Source organism: Tamandua tetradactyla, chromosome 2 (genome assembly GCF_023851605.1).
Source record: "Tamandua tetradactyla isolate mTamTet1 chromosome 2, mTamTet1.pri, whole genome shotgun sequence".
Classification (NCBI taxonomy): Eukaryota; Metazoa; Chordata; class Mammalia; order Pilosa; family Myrmecophagidae; genus Tamandua; species Tamandua tetradactyla.
The window spans coordinates 167,909,892-167,926,902 of record NC_135328.1 but is presented as its reverse complement, the minus strand read 5'-3'; the positions used below and the strand labels follow the sequence as shown (position 1 = coordinate 167,926,902).

The 17,011-nt window shown below is 50.5% G+C and overlaps 1 protein-coding gene and 1 long non-coding RNA gene across 6 annotated transcripts in view; both read right to left on the bottom strand.

Annotated features, from left to right (window-relative positions):
- GLIS1 (GLIS family zinc finger 1) overlaps positions 1 to 17,011 on the bottom strand; it is a 307,452-nt gene that overhangs the window by 207,715 nt on the left and 82,726 nt on the right. The window lies entirely within an intron of this gene.
- On the bottom strand, positions 1,285 to 16,750 carry LOC143674202 (uncharacterized). Of its 3 annotated transcripts, XR_013170953.1 has the most exons (4): positions 15,011 to 16,750; positions 14,641 to 14,859; positions 8,545 to 8,766; positions 1,285 to 1,641 (listed from the first exon to the last, which is right to left on the bottom strand). It is a non-coding gene; the product is annotated as an uncharacterized LOC143674202 (long non-coding RNA). The 3 variants fall into 3 exon arrangements; XR_013170952.1 differs by lacking the exon at positions 1,285 to 1,641 and having other exon boundaries at positions 8,211 to 8,766; XR_013170951.1 differs by lacking the exons at positions 1,285 to 1,641; positions 8,545 to 8,766 and adding an exon at positions 13,041 to 13,434.

The following is a 17,011-nucleotide window of genomic DNA, read 5'->3' as shown; positions in this document are numbered from 1 at the left end:
AACTGGCCCAGTTTGGCACTCACGAGGCATCCATCCTTCCCCAGCTCTATCTCTCCAGCTCACCCAGTTCCAAGTTGGAACCTCTAAGCCCGAGCGTTCCAACTGTGTCCCTGTCAGCCCTGCCTTGGTCCTCCCGATGACTCCATCTCCCACTTCCTGAGGGCAGGTCCCCTTTAACCTCAGCCACGGACCTGGCTGCAGCAGATCTTGACTCAGGAACCAGCCCCCCACCCCCACCGCCAGCCCTGTCCTTTAAGGGAAATCAGGCCGAAACAAGCAAGGCATCCATCCTTCCTCAGCCTTCCACTTTCAGATGTCCATGTCCTGTGGCCAGCAGCACCATCCAGCCTGACCTCCCACAGAGGGCCACGGGCTGTATCCCTCCCCCCACCCCTCCCCCCACCCTCGCCTCACTTCAGGGCGGGAAGCTTTAATAACCCCTTGAAGTTATTAGGATTCCTCTCTCAGTCTTGCCTCATCCCAGAAAGAGCATGAGCTCTGAAGAGACTAACATGCCTTCGAATTCCAGTTATCAATCTTGAGCAAGTTGTAAAACGGGAATATCAGAGCTTTAGCTGTAAAATAGGAATATCAGGGAGGGTCACAGTGGCTCAGCAGGCAGAGTTCTCACCTGCCATGCCAGAGACCCGGGTTCGATTCCGGGTGCCTAGCCCATGCCCCCCCCCCAAAAAAAATAGGAATATCAATAACACCTATTTTGCAGGGTCTCAAGGATTAAGTGATGCGACATAAATAAAGCACCTGGCAGAGCCACTGGCACACAGCAGGCACCCAAGAAACCCTAGTTTTCTTTCCTCCCCTCCTGGCCCCTGCAAGAGCAGTTTCCTTGTTTATCCCGTGATGGCAGAGCCCACAGCTATTACAGCTTGTAATTCCAAATGCACAGGAGAAGCATTATAAGCCTCACACTGGGGTTTATGTTAGCGTCACAAAGTGCAGTTTATAGATTAGTTATAATGGGAGCTAATGATCGCTGAAACTACTTTTCACCAGCGAGAAAACACTGGTAGAAGCAGATGAGCTCCTCCTGTGAGTCATTATCCCCATCTTCCAGGTAAAAAAAAAAACAAAACTGAGGCACAAAGCAGCTTCGTGACCTGCCGAAGTCGCAGAACCAGAGAGGGTGGGGAGCTGGGACTCAGGTTTGCTGGCTCCAGGGCCCAAATGACAGCCTTGCCTCACCAACACCTAAACGTGTTCCCAAAAGCTCCGCTCCCCCGCCTGGCCGTTCAACACGTGTTGGCTGGAAGGAAAACAGCTCGGTTTGGAAGGCAATAAAAATGTATTTTTTCTTGCTAAACAAATGAGTTTACATCTGGGCATGTGCAAATAAATAGAGGGGCCTCAGCCGGGTCCAGACCAGCCATCTCCCAGGGCCTGGGCCCGCTCGGATCGGATCTGGCTGCAGGCTCCTGCTTGGAGAAACCCTCACTTCTCATCTGCTCTCACGCCATGTCTGAGATCTGCTGGGCCTCCTCAACTCCTCTCTCCCTTCTGTGCCATCACCCCAAGAATGGTCCATTTGCTCATATGCCCAAAACCCTTCTGTGTTTGCCTCCCATCTTCTTGCTTTGAGGCCTCAGGCATGTCACTTTCTCCTCCAAGCCTCAGTCTCCTTATCTGTAAAATGGAAAAAATGATGTTTTCCTTCCAGAGATGTTGTGAGACTAAAAGTACCTGAAGTGCCTACCATGGAGGGGGACACTTAGAAAATGATCCCAAAAATTGCCGGACTTCTCCACCTTGTTCCTGGGCACCATCTGGCTCCTTGAGAAACATACTGGTTCTGGATGTTCTGAAGCTCAGTTGGCCCGGTCTAAACCATGCTCCCAATCGGGGAGCGCCCCACTCCTTGATTATATCCTGACCGTCCCTGGAGATACCTGGGACTTCCCTTTCTGGAGATCCACACTGCATGCCAGCACCTTACGGCCTCTGAGAAAGCCTGTCATCAAAAGCCTTTCTGCAGAGTTGTCCTCAAAACACAAAAAATACCTGTTCTCAGTTCCCTGACAGCTTGGAAGATGCTGCTGGAAATGGGCCGAGGCTGTCCATCTCCCCACCCAAATGAGGAGACTGGGGTCTGGGGAGGTTAAATGACTTGCCTGGCATCACACAGAAAGCCAGGTCTCCAGGCTCCCGTTATTTTTCCCAGCGCAAACTAACAAGAAAGAGCTGGTGCCTGCCACCCCAAGCAGCGGAAGGGCAGCGACTACAGATGCCTGCCATCGGTGCGGAGATGTCAGCTACACCTGTCCAAGTATTAATGTCTACCATGAGTGCCCAAATCCCTTGGGGCTTAAAGGTTTCTGACTTCCGGAGTCACTAATTGTCTTGGAAACATCACTGAGTGGGACAGTCACCCTTGAGTATTACCAACCAGGATACAGACAGGATCAGCTGGGAGTGGAGTGGGAGTGAGGCTCTGGGTGCGGGACCGTTGCAGAGGGGAAGCCAGCCCCTCTCCCTCCCTGGACCTTAGTCTCCCTAACTGTAAAAGGAAAGCACTGGACATGATGATCCCCCTAGGGCCCTTTCCTGGCCAGAAAATCTGATCTATTTGCAACCAACTCTCCAGCCCATTCCTGCTGTAAAGAGGGGCATGTCTGTGGTCCCAGAGTGAGACTCTAAGGCCAGGCCTGGACCGCTCCTTCCCTGGTGAGCCCTCTGCAGCCTATGAGGTCATCCCCCACCTCACACATCTTCCTCCCACAGGCCCACATCTGAAGCTGGGCTCTAGGCCACTGCAGCCCCTTGGTCTGATGGGCGGTGGGTGGACTTGGAAAGCCGTGGCCTTCTCACTTTAGCTCCCTCAACCCAGAACCAGGGCCACCCCAGGCCTCTGGTGGGAAGGAGAAGGGGTGCACCAAGAGGGCAGGGGGAGCCAGAGACACAAGTGTCCCCAGGAGCAGTTGGGTGACTGTGGGAGCTGAGCCCGCAATTAAAATAACCCCCCAAACAAACCTTAAAATAACTACAAGTCATTTCAAGAAGATTGTGTTATTGAATGTACTATTTGTTTACGGAGGCAGTCGTGTTGGGTTTCAGATGAAGGTAAGAGGGAGACGAGATGTGAGGCTGAACATCCGACCTGCAGCATCCGCTGCTGGGGCAGAAGCCCTGGCATCCTCGGGGAGAAGGGGCAGCCTGGAGTGAGCCGGTGAAGACCCAGAGACCCAGGGTCCAGCCCCAAACCGCAGTGTGCCAGCACCTCCTGCTCCAGCTGCAGAAAGCCAGCAGGTGACTTCCATTTGCCAATCTTCCCCCATTCACACTGAGCCCAGGAAAGGCTGCTTCGAGGCAGGGTGTCCCAGAAAGAGTCTTGGCTATAGAATCACACGGATCAATGAGTGTTCAAATCCCAGCTGGGCAACCCCGGACGAGTCACTGTGCTTCTCTGAGCTTCCCTTTCCTTTGCTGTAAACCCAGGACAACTGCCCCTCCTGCCCTGCTGTGAGGGGTCAGTGGTTGGGGGGGAACAACCTGGAAAGTCCCTGGAATGACACCAAACTCAGAGAGGCCTCCATGAAGGCAGTGCCAAACACTGCCTCTCCACTTCTCTTCCCAGCTTGTCAGTCTTTCCTTTTAAAGAGAGATACCTAGAGCCAAAGACCACCTGTCCCCACCCGCACCTGAGGCAGGCTGACCCCTGGCTTGAGGAAGGGCCACCTCCCTGTTCTTACAGCACCCAGGGTGCCTGGTACATGGCATGTGTGGTAGTTAGATTCAGTTGTCAACTTGGCCAGGTGAAGGTGCCTAGATCTATTGTTGTGGCCCTGAGCCAATGGCATGTGACCCTTATCTGTTGCTCATTACATCTGCAGTCGGCTAGGAGGCGTGCCTGTTGCTATTAATGATATTTGACTTAATTGGCTGATGCTTAAATGAGAGAGCTCAACGTAGCACAGCCCAAGCAGCTCAGCATGCCTCATCTCAGTACTCGCAGCTCAGCCCAGGCCTTTGGAGATGCAGAAAGAAGTCACCCCGGGGAAAGTTGTTGGAACCCAGGGGCCTGGAGAGAAGGCCAGCAGAGATCACCCTGTGCCTTTCCACGTAAGAAAGAACCTCAGTGGAAAGTTAGCAGCCTTTCCTCTGAAGAACTAACAAAATAAATCCCCTTTTATTAAAAGCCAATCCGTTTCTGGTGTGTTGCATTCTGGCAACTAGCAAACTAGAACAGCATGTACAGGAGCACCTATGGAAATGACCTGTTAACTTACCTATTCCTCTGCCCCAGGTCACGTGTCTCTGAACTCCTTGAGGAGACAGCAGGTCTGATGCTCTGGGTTCTCAGTGCCCAGCCCAGAGCTGGACAAAGAGCAGGGCTTAAAAAGTGTCTGCTGAATGTGGGGGAGAAGGCTGGGAGAGAGGCTCTGAACTCCTCCAAAAAGGATCTGACAGGCACAGATTTCCTATCGGGTCTCAATCCCTGGTGGCTTGAAAACCTTTTCATATGAAATACAGCACTTGTCCTTAATGACCTCCTAAGAATCATAAGAAAAGGCAAGGAGAGGGATTTCTCTAACTCTGATTGCATGGATGGGAAACAGAGGCCCCAACAGATTAAGCAATGTACTGCCCTAATCACAAATCCTAGCTGTCTGGTGGGAACAGGATACTCTCCATGTCATGAGCATGGGGTCTGCCACACTGTGACACCTGTACCGGACTAGAATGTGGGGTAAGTGGGACAGCCAGAGACCTCTGCTACCTCCAGAGCTGTGTCATCTTGGCAAGATACTTAACTTCTCTCAGTCTCTGTTACCTTCGCTGCAAAACAGACATAATAAAACCCCCTCATCTCAAACATTAAATGAGCTTAACGGATGGGAAACTGGGTGGTAAATAACATGGAAATGTAAGGGATTATTATCCTCTTACCACATTTTAAAACTTACATGGTCAGAAAACAAATTCTATTTAGGGGGCTCGGTACAGGCAAGTGTGTGTGAAATTCCTGCTACCTGGTGAATAAATGAGCAGATGAATGAATGAATGAATGACATTCCAAAACCAAAGCTAGTTCAAGCTATCCGAATGCATTCCAAAGCTCATCAGCCCTAATAAGTAAAGAAAAAAGGGTAAAACATCAGACCCAATTCCTCTGCTGCCTAAATGAGCAAAGTAAGCTGTGTCTAAAGACGCGGAATGACTGTAGGCAAGCACTTTATCCCTTATCATATCCGAGGCCCAGCAGAAGGTGAACTTCTCAAAACACCAGCACACACGCCTGCCACCATCCGACATTTCCACCCCGGCTGCAGACATTAGCCAGATAATCTCACTCCTGAACACAACTGGGGCAAACGATTCCTGGGCCTTGGCCCCGACCACTGGCATTACTGCCAGTGTCAGAAGGGAGGCTGCAGTCCCTCCTGTCCCAGCCTTGGGTCCACACAAGACTCGGAGTCTCCTCGGTCAAGTGAAAGAGGAAAACTAAACCACTGCTAAGCAGCTCTTTTCATGGCATGGCCATGAGAACTCTTCTGACGGCCCTGGTATCTACATTTGGACCAGGGGTGCAGGGTTCTGTTCCGAGTGCGTGGCTACAAGAGATGTGTGTCCAGCTCTGAGTAAGTGGACAGGGTTGCGTGCACATGGCGTGGTTTCCCCCCATGCTGCACGTCGTAACCAGGAACACAGCCCTCGGCCGGCCAAGACTGGGTCCAACCACTGCTGGCTCAGTAAGAGAGCATTTCAGGGCCTTGTCATCTCTGGCCTGGGCTGCCCCTAACTGGCCTCACTGCTCCGGGGACCACGCCAAGTAGGGTGGGGTATGCTGGTCAGAGCCAGGAGAGGGGCCTGGCCCAGAAAGAGAGGGACTTGGGAGAATTCAAGTATAATCATGAACAAAATGAGGGAAATGGATGCCACAGGTCTGGGCAAGTGTGTCCAGTTAAAGGCAGCCAAGAAAAAGAATATTCATGTCCTCTCTGTGTGGATAAAACAAGGGCCTGATCTTCTCGGAGCCTCCACTGCCCTGGGCCCAGTCGATCACCCGTCCCACACATACTGTGGAGTGTCCAGTGTGAGACCAGGAGCCTGGGACACAGAGAGGACCCAGGCTTGGCTCCTGCTCTCAGGAAGCCTACAGTGGACAGCCCATGAGCTCATGTGAGCTCAGAGACTGAAAGGTTACATGATGTGTTCAAAGTTACAGGGTCGGTGAGTGGTAGAGCTGGGGGGCTCACATCCATGTTTTCTGACCACCCATCAACTTCTGTAGAGCCATATGCACCCCGTCAGTCATTTATTCCTTCTCTTGGGACCTTCCCCGAGCGCTCTCCTGGCTCCTCTCCACCCCCCCCCCCCCCACTACACCCATGTGCTGAGTTTATACTACACTAACTTAAACCACTCTGTGGGCTACTTTGCAAGTGTTCTTAATCTCTCAACTAATTCATCGGCTCTTCGAGAATAAAGGAAATTTGAAATTGCTGTGCTGCATGCAATAAACTCTTGGCATCTGGCCGGGCTGGGGCCATTTGAGGCAGATTCGGCAGCAGCCCCACACAGATGCTTTCCTTTGTAAAGGTGAGGAACCCCTCTCCCTCTCTACAGCCCCAGCAGCAAGCCCCAATCCCAGGACCTGTCTCCATTCACTTCTTCCACCATTCAGCAGTCACCCATAAAAGCCGACACTTGGAGGCAGGTCCTGGGCCAGGCCAGAAGGAAAGGTGAATCAGGCACACCTACCCCTGGCCCCCTTCCCAAGCAGCACACAGCACAAGGGAAGGGTAGAGGGCCAGTCCCCTCTCACCCTGCAGATGTGATGGACACAAACTGAACGTCATCAGAATAGGACTTTCCTCCGTGGGTACTTTTCAACATGCGTCCCCATAAGGAGCGCTGAGGCACAAGCAGACAGCATGGGTCCTCGCGGTGGCCCTAAGAGCTGGAACTGCAGGTTGGCGACTTTTCAATGGGGGGAATTTGGCATCACCGACTAGAATGCGTCAACACTCTTGTCTGAACTGATTCTTCATGAGCAATAACCACAGGAAGCAGGAGGGAGGTGCAGGCAAGGAGAAGAAGTATTTGTAGAGGCCCTTGTATCATTTGTTAATCTACAAGAATCTGTCTCCAAAAAAAAAAAAAAGTGCAACAGCAACTCATCAAATTATATATACACAGGGAGAAGGAATGAATCTTGAAGATCATCTCGAACAATGCTGCCATTTTACAGGTGGGAGACTGAGGCCTGGAAAAGGGAAAGGGCCACCTCAGGTGTCTGGTTTCACTAGCCCAGACTGCCGCTGCCTGCCAGAAAGAGGTCCTGCGGGGGGAAGGAGGATGTGGCTGATGCCGCAACTGGTGAGTTTCTGATCAGGTGTTACTATGAAGTGGAGCCATTGCAGGGAGTGTGCCTGGAGGTGCTGACCACTTTGAGGACTGGACCAGGTCCATAGAGTCCACTCCTCTTCTCCCAAAGGCCCCAGGTACTCTGCCTCTCTTTCCCCTGAACTTCTTCATTCAACAAGTATTAGTTGTGGCTCTACTGAGCATCAAATACCGTGGACATGATGATGAACTAAACAGATGTCCCAGCCTTAAGCTTAGCACTTATGGGGAGTCAGAGAGTCATCAAAGAGTCCCACAAATAAATACATAATCAACTCTGTACCATGAAAGACATGTGCGGGGAACGAGGAGAGTGTAAAAGAAAAGCCAGGAGAGGCTTCCCTACAGCGGTGGTGACATGAAGAATGAATAAACATTAAATGAGCAAAGGGTGCTAAAGAGAGAGGGCATTCCAGACCATGGGAACAGCCTGTGCAGAGACCTCAACGCAGGAGGTAACACAGTGCTTTGGAGGAGAGGGAAAGATGGCTGGTGAGCTGGAGTATAGGGAGTGAGGAGGCAGCCAGCGAGGAATGAAGCCAAAGGGGCAGTCTGGGGCCAGAACGTCACAGGACCCTGTGGGTCAAGGTAAGAAATACAAGTGCTAGTTTGAAAATGGCAGGGAGCTAGGGAACAGTTTTCAGCAGGGGGAGGGTATATTTGTGTTATAAAAAGGCGCATATTTGTATTATAAAAAGGTCCCCCTGAATGCAGAATGGGGAACAGCTTAGAGGGCAAATGGAGAGACCAGCTGGGAAGTCACAGGGGTGGTGACAGTAGAGATGGAGAGAACTGGACATATATACTCAGAGAGATCCTGAAGGATCTAGAAGTAGGGAGTCGGGGAGATCTGTTCAGAACAGTTCCAAGGTTTGGGTGACACTGAGCCAGGGATACCAGAAAAGGATTAAATGAGCTCACCCAGGGGAAGTTATTGCCATCAGATCCATCAGCACCACTGCCTGGCACTCAGCACCCCAGAATGCTAGCAATTTACTGTCATTAGCTCCTCTCTGTGTTTCAGCACAAGCAGAAGGCCTGGCACATGGCAAGTGTGCGGAAATGAAGAAACAGCCGACTGAGGTGTCCAGTAAATAGCTGTCCAGAGATTGGATGTCAGTCCTGGAGTGGATACCCAGGGGAGGTAGTAAAGCACCTGTCAATGGAGATACTCTAGCATACCCAGTGTGGTCAGTCACCGGGGCTGCAGCAGGAGGCACCTGGCACTGGGAGGATCTGGATTAGGACAAGGACTTTGTACAGTCCCTTCCAGGAACTTCGCTGCCTGTCCTGACTCATCGGTCTGCCGAGCAAGGACCATTTCATGGAGCTCAGCTTCTTAATCGGCTTTAGTATGCTGGGGCTCAGGGCCGAATCCTTTTCCCAGTTTGGACATTTATGAGTCTGAAAGAGAGACAGAAGGGCAGGACGGATGAAGTGTCCACATTCCAGCTGGGAGGCTTTTGTGTTCCTTTCTTCTAAACCCCTAACTTTACCAACCAGGCCTTGGGGCGTCCATGTCTCCCTCAGATGGGCAGGGCATCCCCTCACCCAGATCTCTCTAGTCCAGCTCCCCCTCCCTTCTCTGGAGGCAGCCAGGCTGCCCTGAACCTCAGCATCCCCAGGGACTCAGCACGGTGTCGGCATTCAGTTAAGTGTGGGTTTGTGGAGAGTGTGAACCCAGTTCAGCCTGATTTGCAGGCTAGCCAAACCCTAGGAAAGTCCAGAGGCCTCTAGGGGTCTCCCACTTCCCAGGCCAGTATGGACTTTCTGGATAGTCAGGATCAACCCGTGCCCCAGGGGACCTGCACAGGTGTGTGTCACTTTACGCTGCAAGGTGAAAGCAGTAGAAGCCAAAACCACCAGGTTAGCCGGTTGTTCAGAGGATCCCATTCATTCTCAGTGTCTCCTGAAAAGCACAACACTGTTTCTGCCACTGCTCCAAATCAAGAACCTTCAGTGGCTCCCTAGTACCCACAGGATCAAGTCAGGATCTCCAGGTGATACTCATTCCTATCTTTCCGACCATGAGTCTCCTTCCTACAGCTTCCTTTCCAGCCTGATGGAATTACCTGTCTCTCTCTAACAGGGCAGCAGATGAGTGGGATACCTGGGGACTCCTCTTCCCTGGCCAGTAGGTACCAGGACCCCCAACCCACCATAAACTCTCCACAGAAGTTGGGGGGCAGCTCCCAGGGCAGGAAACTGCAATCTGCCCCTGCTTTGCTCTTTACACACTGTGTCATTTCAGGGAATCAACTCTGCCCACTTTGGTGAACACAGCCTGACATCTGCTCCGTAACTGGCCCTCAGCTGGACACGGGTTATAGAGAGACACACTCCCGCTGAGGAGCTCACAGTCGGGAAGAGTCTGGGGGTACGTGCACAGAAACAGATGATGCTAACCCAGAATGACAGGGGCTGTGGACACCCAGGCTGGGGGAAATCAGGGAAGGCTTCCCGGAGGAGGTGTGAGCGGAGCCCTGAAAATGGAAGCAGGCGAAGGAGGCATGCCCACACAACAGTACCGCATGAGCAAGATGCAAAGGTGCGAAGCAGCAAGGCCAGTGCTCCGGCTGACCTCGGCCAACACCTCGGTTCAGGAGCAGCCCTCGTCCACACTGCTGCAGAAGAAAACCCGGGCCAGAGAGAGGGGGACCAGACAACGCACAGCTGAGCCTGCAGGCCCCCACGCACACTCGCCCTGCCACCTTCATCCCCATGGGGGCCTGCGGACATGCCATTCCTTGTGGCCGCCCCGCCGCCAAGGGCTGCGGCCCCAGAGCGCCATGGTGTCTGCTGCCGGGCGCGGTCTGTTATTATCCCCCCGTCAGCGCTGCGGGCCTGTGTACATTCCTCCATAATGGGTCTGACCTTCCTCAGCAATGTTTAATCAGAGCCTAATCGACCCTGGCTTTGATCTGCTTCATTTTCTGCACACACACACACACAAAAAACAGTACCTGATTTTTATAATCTGATTAGCAGGGCTGGCTCTCCCAAGCCAAAATTACCCTGCGTTTGCAGAGCTCCCTGCTGAGTTCTCTGTGTTTTTTCCCTCTCTTTCAACAATTATTTCCTGCTACGACTGTCACGTCCCTATTTGCCTGTGGCCGTCTCCCTTGCCCTCATCCTTCACATCCAATCGGTCACCAAGTCTCAAGGAGTGGTCCTTCATCCATCCATCCCCCACCCCACGCGCCGTGCACACACCCGGGCCTCAGCCCTGACCACGAGAATCACAGGCTGAGCCTCCTACTCCTATCTTGTGCTTTTTCAATCCATCCTCCGCACTGCTGCCAGGTTAGATGGCCGATCCGATCGGCGCCACCCTGTCCCCAGCATCTGGCCTCTGGAACTGCTCCCCAGCTGGCCCCTCCCACCCCGTCCCACTTTGACTGGCACCTCTCTCATCCACACAGGCCCTCCTTTCCGCCTGGGCACTTCTTCTAATTCATATGACATCATCATTCACATGCACAGCTCAGGACGCCTTCCCTGGCCCACTCGGCTGGCTCCTGCCAGCTCCTGCCCTCGGTGCTGGGGGCTTCCCTCCACTGTCACAGCCAACCAACCCGCTGTCACCATTCCCCTCCTCTCTCCCACCAGACTGTGAACCATTTCAGGTGGTCTCTCTCTCTCTCTCTCTCATGCTCAACTTCTCCAGGGGCTAGAGTAATACCCAACACAAAGCTCAGTAAATGCTCAATGAATGAATGAATGAATGGGGTTCTCTTGAAGCCCGTTTTGGAGGCGGCACACTGGCTGGTCAGATCATAGCCCCTTCGTATCTTCCAGTTCCACAAAGCAAAATTCTTTCCTCTTTGGCTGGGCCACAGTCCACTTTCTACCAACTCCTATGCTTCTTGGACAAAGGACACTGCTTTGTTCTTACCCAAGGTACTGTCTTTTCCCTCCAGCGAGAGAAAAAGAGCAGGAGACAAGCAGAGCAAAACCCCTCACGAGGGCGGGCCACGGTGGCTCAGCAGGTAAGAGTGCTTGCCTGCCATGCCCGAGGACCCGGGTTCGATTCCCGGTGCCTGCCCATCTGAAGGAAAAAAAAAAAAAAACCCTCATGAGCACAGGGTCTGAGCCAGGTGCTGGATGCGCAGATGAATTCGACCCTCTCTCCCTTTCCCCAGGAAGCTGAGAGCCAGTTGGGAGAGCCAGCGTGGGCAGCACTTAAATCAGAACACAGGGTAAATATTGCTAGTATCCCAGCAAATGCAAATGGTAACCAACTGCACTCACTTCAGCAGCACATATACTAAAATTGAAACAAGGATGACACACAAATTCATGAAGCATTCCATATTTTTTAATGCTAAGTACAGAGTTGCCCTACAATCCTGCAATCCTCCTACTCGGTATATACCAGAAGAACTGAAAGCAGGGATGTGAACAGACATTTGCACACTGATACTCACAGCAGCATTATTCACAATTGCCAAAAGACGGTCACAACCCAGGCATCCATCAACTCATCATGAATAAACAAAACGTGGTATATGCATACAATGGAATATATCACTCAGCAGTTAAGAAGGAATGAAGTCCTGAAACAGGACAACGTGGATGAACCTTGAGGACATTATGTTGAGTGAAATAAGTCAGACACTAAAGGACAAATATGGTACGATCTCATTAATATAAACTAATTCTAATCTGTAAACTCACAGACATAGAATCTAGAATATAGGTTACCAGGAGACAGAATGAGGCTAGGGAATGAGGAGCGGCTGCTTAAGATGTGCAGAAGTTTTAACTAGATTGAATGTAAATGTACGGAATGGATAGAGGGGATGGCGGCACATTATTGTGAGTAGAATTAACAGTGCTGGACTGTGGGTGAATGTGTTGGGAAGTGGAAGTTTATAGTCCTATGTCTATACGTCACCAGAGGGACAGCTAGAGCTTAAGACTTGGGACTGTATAACCCAGTAAATTCTGTGGTATGTGATGACTGTGATCAACAGTACAAGTGTAAAAATGTTCTCCCACGTACCAGAACAAATGTACAAAACTATTGCAAGAAGCTAAAAACAGAGGGGTATGTGGCCAAAACACACCCATTATAATTAACAGTGATATCTTGAAATTCTTTCAACAGTAACAAATGTACCGCACAAATGCTAGGAGTCAATGATGGGAAGATAAGGGGTATAGCATGTTTTGGCTTTTCTTTTTCTTTTTCCTTTTGTCTTTTTTTTTTGGAGTAATGAAAATGTTTTAAAATTGATTTTGGTGATGAACGCACAACTGTGTGCTGCTACCGTGAGCCACCGATTGAATGCTTTGGATGGATTTACGGTATGTGAATATATCTCAATAAAATTGCATTAAAACATAACTGACTCTGCTTGAAAAAGATGAGAAAAATTCAAGGAGGTAATAATATTTGAGCTGGGTTTTGAGAAACAAATAAGAACTCTCCAGTCAAGAAGAGAGTATCCAAAGGGACAGAAACATGAGAATACATGTTTCAAGGAATGGAAAAGATTCAGGGTGGCCTGAATGGAGGCAGGGGAATGGGGAAATAAGTTTACTGGGACCAGATCATGAATTTTCCTTGTCCACCAAGCTACAAAGGTCAGCCTTGCCCTGCAGGATCACGGATCACGGTGTCTGTTACCTAACTGAACTCCTGCCAGCATTGGGCCCTCCCTTGTCTTGATAAACAAGAGGATCCCAGGGCTATAGGTATGACGCTCCAAGAGCTTTTCCAATACCAGTATTTTTTCTCTTAGAACCCAGAGGCTCAGAGACGCCAAGCGTCTTGGCCAAAGTCACACAGTCGGTCAGGGACAGAGTCTGGGCTGGAATCTAGCACTTCTCAGAGTAAAGAGAAGGTTTTAATGGGATAGGAGCAGGTGAGAAAGGAGAGGTGGAAGCCAGAGCCAGAACCAGGCAGAAGATCTGAAAAGGGGTCACTTGTCTCTTCTATAGAAGTGGGAAGGAACTGGGAGAGAAGTCCACGAAGTGGCTGCTGGCTCACAAAGCTTTTCACACCCTTTGTGGCATCTGGGTCTCACAGGCACATCTGAACGTGGCAGGGAAGGTGTGACAGCACCACTGAGGAGAGAAAGACAGGAGGGGTAAAAAACTAAAGCTTCCCATGGAGTTTTATTAAGTATTTATTCAAAGGAGGCTCTGAGACAGCATCTACCATCGCATCCAACTGATACACCTAACCCGATTTTACCAAAATTCAAAGCCCTACACCCTTGTGCCAGGCCTTGTACAGTTTAATCCCCACCATAACTTCTCCTGGTAGACACTACTATATCCATCTTACTGAGAACCAAAACAAAGCTCCAAGAGGACAGATGGCTTCCTAAAGGTCAGCCAGCTGATGAGTGTGTTTATTTATTCTCTTCCTCAATCCACAAGACTTGCCCAATAAATGATGGGTCCACCCAGCTAAGAAGTGATGACACTGGATCAAAGGCCCCAATTCCCACCCACCACCCATCCCCAGCCCAGGCAGGGGTCTTTCCTACCCCCGATGGCCACCATCCCTGCAGGAAGGGATTCTAAACGCCATATCCCGGTGGTAACAACAACTGGTCCCATTTGTGAAGCTCCCAAGTGCTCTACCTCCATTGTATACAGCTCTTGCTGACGCGGGGGAGTGGGGGGTTTCCCACCCCGTTACAGACGAGGAAAGAGCAAAGTAGCCCATCCGTGGTCATCAGCCTGATGTCAAGCCTGTCGGACCCCAGTGTCATGCGGTCAGGACCACAGTGGAGGCTGAGGAACCGCGGCAGCCTTGCTGGAAGCCAGACGGGCCCTGCGCCCTGGCAGCCGGTGGCAGGCAACAGATAAGCAGTGTTTCCTGCACCAGCCGGTTCCGACCCCGTGTGTGGCAGGCTGATGCCTGCCCCAGCCCTGATTCATGGCGGGCACCTCGTCAGACTCTCATTAGGCTCTGTTTTCTCTGCAAACATCTCCACGGGCCCGCCGCTCCCTCCTGAGCTCAGGAATGCAACCACGGGCTCACGGGGGGATAAATCCGTCTGAGTCTATATTTTGACTAGTCCCTGCAAAATGTGCCCTGAGCACTTAGTGTGAGAAAAGTGGGGAGGGGGAAGAAGGGGGGGAGAGGAGTGCAAGGGGAAAGGATCTCCTTCCTCACGCAGATGTGCGAGTTCCTGCTGAATTGCCAGAGCCAGTTGCCAGGGACTGCTGTGCTGAACCACCTGCTCCTCACCTTTGCACCTACCTTTCCCACCACCCCTACTCCTCTCCCTGTCCATCGCCACTTGCTGAAACCCTTACCATTCTTTAATGCTCTAGTCAAGTGCCCCCTCCTCTGTGAAGTCTTCCAGGGTTTCTCCCAGTTGGGTATGATATGATGTCTTCCTTTCCTGAGCTTCCACAGGGTGTTCTTTCTCCCTTGCCTTACACTTACTGGTAACTGTGCCTTGCCTTCCCCCTAGACGTCAGACTTGTTCTTCAAAGGCAAGACCACAGCATCTGATGAGGGGTCATGCACAACTGCAGATGCAAAAGAAAAATCTGCTAAATGAACAAATAAATAAAATAAACGTTCTTATTTTCACCTTTTTCAAAATTTTACGGAGTTCTTGGTCTTGCCGAATGGTAGAAAATTCATCTGGCAAGCACCGTGAGGACTCTAGAAGGGCACCTGCTGACGCAGTCCATGACAGCCCAGGAGTCAGGCAGGTCCGGTGTCTTCATTTCCCACCTGCTGTGACACATACCACACAATGGGTTGGCTTAACAATGGGAGTTTACTGGCTCATGGTTTTGAAGCTAGGAGAAGTCCAAAATCAAGAATCAGCCAGGTAATATTTTCTCCCCAAGTCTGTAACATTCTAGTGCTGTCTGCAATCCTTGGGGTTCCTTGGCTTATAGCCTTTCTTCCATCTCAGGGCGATGTCCTGTCCCTTCTCTTCTGGGTCTCACTGACATGTGGCGTCCAGCTCCTGCTCATGGCTTTCTCGGACTATATCTGAATTTCTTATGCTTATACAGGGCTTCAGTAATCCACATTACAACCTCTCCTCTTTCAGTTGGGCCACACCTTAAATAAAAATAGCATCTTCAAGAGATCCTATTTACAATGGGCTCACACCCACTAGGGACGCAGATTAAAATTAAGAATATGGCTAATTGGGGTACATAAATCAACCTACCAAATATCTGGTGCCACATTTCCCCCAATCAGAAGCCAGTCTATACCAGGCATTAATGGGAGGAGAAAACAGAATCGTGGTAATTTTAGAAATGATGGCATCACCTTTGCTTTTCTCTAGAATTTTTTTTATTAAAGAAATTAGAGGTTTACAGAAAAATTACGCAGAAAATACAGAATTCCCATATACTCCTTGTTTCTATTTGCTGAAGCTGCTGAAATGCAATATATCAGAAATGGATTGGATTTTATAAACGGGATTTGCTAGGTTACAAATTTTCAGTTCTAAGGCCATAAAAATATCCGAATTTAAGGCACCAACAACATGATACCAAGACTCTGAAGAATGGCCACCAGCATCTGGAACACTCTATCAGCTGGGAAGGCACATGGCAGATGTCTGCTGGTCCTCGGTTTGTCGTTCTCAGCCTTTGATTCCAGTGGCTTTTTACCTATGCCCTACAGGTCTCCTCTTAGCATCTTCAGGGCGTCTCTCTCTCTCTCTCTCTCAGCATCTGTAGGTCCTCTATTAGCATCTCTGGGGCAAACTCTGGATTTCATCTCCTAGCTTCTCTCGGTTCTTTCCAGGTTCTGGGGTCCTTGATTAGCATCTCTTGGGGCGTTTCTGTCTGAGCTGTCTCCAAAATGTCTCTCTCTTAAAGGACTCCAGTAAGTGGATTAAGACCCATCTTGAATGAGTGGGGGTCACATGTCCAAGGAAACAACCTAATCAAATGGTCCCACCCAACAAGAGGTTTGCCCCCACAAGACTGAAATAAAAGGACATAGCTTTTCTGGGGTACATAGCAGTTTCAAACCAACACCCCACACACACAGTTTTCCCTATTAACACTTGCGTTAGTGTGATACCTTTGTTACAATTGATAAATGATAATATTAAAATGATACTACTGACTAAACGTCTGTAGTTAACCATCTTTGCTTTTCATAGTACTTTGTACATTACCAGGTCATTTGTCTGTCTCCCCATCCCAAGACAGAGGAGACAGAAGGAAAGTTAAGAGACCAGCCCAAAGTCATAGTTCGTCCATTCATTCAAACATTCATTCAACAGAAATTTGTAAGACAGACAGAGACATGGAGAGATTCAATTCAGAGCAGCAGGCATTGTAACAGAGAAAAGGAGAAGGGGATGGTGGGGCCTCAGAGGAGTCTGCAGGCCCAACTAGGGGGTAGGAGTTCTCAGGGAAGACGTCACGGTGTAGGGAGTATCTGAGCTGAATTGGAAGAACAGTCAAGAGACACTCAGGCAAAAACAGAAGGAAAGGCAACCCAGGCAGAAGGAACAGCATCAGCCAAGGCACAGAGACATGAGGAAAGTGCACATGGTTCCGTGTGCACCAGACCAGGGCTCTCTCCACTGCATGAAGGCATTGAACTCTAGGCTGCAGTGATCTAGTTGGTTCTTGCCCTCAGGAGTGGAGGCAAAGGGAGCATCAAAGGAACCAGGAACCTCCCTCATAGGCAGGC